The sequence below is a fragment of the Gavialis gangeticus genome, unplaced genomic scaffold (assembly GCF_001723915.1).
Source record: "Gavialis gangeticus isolate Ggan-Ray unplaced genomic scaffold, GavGan_comp1, whole genome shotgun sequence".
Lineage (NCBI taxonomy): Eukaryota > Metazoa > Chordata > Crocodylia > Gavialidae > Gavialis > Gavialis gangeticus.
The window spans coordinates 74,305,916-74,308,115 of NW_017729022.1; the positions used below are offsets into that span (position 1 = coordinate 74,305,916).

The window sequence follows — 2,200 nt, forward strand, 5'->3', positions numbered from 1 at the left end:
CACACACACACACACACACACACACACACACACACACACACACTTCTAACCTTGCCTCTTTCCTGTGGATGCCCCACGAGCCAAACTATTAGGAGTGTGTGAAATGGACCGTATTCGATTTGGATTTGACCCGAATCAGGGACAGTGATTTCATTCACTGATTTGGATCACTGTCCCCAATTCGATTTGGCCAAATATGAGTCTGAAGATTCGAAGCTGATTCAGAGAATCAGTGATTCAGCTGTAGACATAGCTTTTAATGTTTTTTGCTACATACCACCGGGTGCGGCTCATGAATGCTGTGGTGCTGGGGGCCCCCTGTGTGCTCAGCAGCAAATCCGGAAGTGGACTGGAAGTAGTTCTGGTCCAAGTTTGCCACTGAGCGTGCAGGGGGCCCCCCTCCCGCACCTTTGTGGCTCAGGCATTGAACACAAGGGGACCCAGGGTGCCCCCCCAGCCGTAGGAGGCATCAGTCACTGACCTGGGGGGGCACAGGGGAGCCCCCCCACGTGCTCCCCAGTGGATCTGGAAGTGGACCGGAAATTATTCTGGTCCATTTCCAGATCTGCTGCCAAGCATGCTGGGGAGCTCCCTGTGCTTCTGTGGGACCCTCCACCCGCCCCAGCATCAGTGTTCACAAGCTGCCCGGTACCTTGAGTATGTAGAAAAAACACTTAAAGTTGTGTCTATGTCTGAATCACCGAATCTCTCCAAATAGGTTTGGAGGGTTCCGATTCGATTTAGAGAGATTACAAGGTTTCCTGATTCGATTCAGATTTGGAGATTCAGCCACCAAATCAGGCTGAATCTCCACTGAATTGAATCGGGGACCGAAGCTTCGCACAGCCCTACAAAGTATTCCATTACCCTCTTTTCCTTTACTCTTTGCTCAAGGTCTTTGCAATGGTAAGATTCATCTTAAAACTCCTCAATGTAGGGTAGAGAACTTTAAAAGCTACAAACTTACATGGTTTTATACAAAGTGTTTTTGAAAAAGATAGATATATTTTGCCCTCTACGTTTCTAACCAAGCTTTGGGAGTGGATTTACATTCCTGAAATAGCACGCTGCTTCCCCTACTTGTATATGTTCCATCCTGTCACAAGCAACATGCATGCTTGTGGTGAGCTCTTATAACCTGGGCTTTTTATTGGAGACAAACCCAAGACTTTTTTTATCTTACATAATAGTACCTTTGCTATTCCAGCCCAAAATTTCATTTGCTTTTGCTGATTTATGCTGAATTTCTGATGCGCTGTTGTCTGCCAGAACCTCCTTGGCAGTGCTATGTGAAGCCATTTAACTCCTATTCTGTATGTGAGCATTTTTTCCTCCCTGTGGGCGTATCTACATAGATTCATAGATATAGGGCTGGAAGGGACCTTGCAGATCTTTTAGTCCAACTCCCTGCCCTTAGCAGGAGAGAAAACTGGGCTGAAATGACCCCAGCTAGGTAATCGTCAAGCTTCCTCTTAAAGACCCCCAAGGTAGGAGCCAGCATCACTTCCCTTGGAAGTTGGTTCCAGATCCTACCTGCCCTGACTGTGAAGTAGTGCCTCCTGATGTCTAGTCTGAATTTACTCTCTAACAACTTATGACCGTTATTCCTTGTTACTCTGAGAGGTGCTTGGGGGAACAAGGTCTTTCCCATTTCCCACTGGTCCCCCCTAGTAAGTTTACAGACAGCCACCAGATCCCCTCTCAGCCTTCTTTTGTGAAGGCTGAACAGGTTAAGGTCCTGTAGCCATTCCTCATAGGGTCTGCCCTGCTGTACCCGGATCATGTGAGTGGCCCTTCTTTGGACCCTCTCAATGCTGTCCACATCCCTCCTGAAGTGCGAGGCCCAGAACTGGATGCAGTACTCCAGCTGCGGCCTGACCAGTGTTGCATAGAGGGGGAGGATCACCTCCGTGGCCCTGCTCGTGATGCATGTGTGGATGCACGACAGGGTGCAGTAAGCCCTACTGACCTTGTCCTCGCATTGGCGGCCCATGTTCATCTTGGAATCGATAATGACTCCCAGATCTCTTTCTGCCACTGTGCTTTCAAGAAGGGAGTTCCCCAGCCTATAGATATGCTGCTGGTTCTTACTGCCCAAGTGCAACACCCTGCACTTGTCAGTATTGAATCCCATCCTATTCTCATTTGCCCACCCCTGTAACCTGTCCAGGTCCAGCTGTATCCTGTCCCTCCCTTCTAG

General features: G+C 48.8%; 1 protein-coding gene across 6 annotated transcripts in view; it reads left to right on the forward strand.

Moving 5' to 3' along the window:
• The window catches only part of KIAA1549 (KIAA1549 ortholog), a 283,671-nt gene that overhangs the window by 198,595 nt on the left and 82,876 nt on the right, over positions 1 to 2,200 (forward strand). The window lies entirely within an intron of this gene.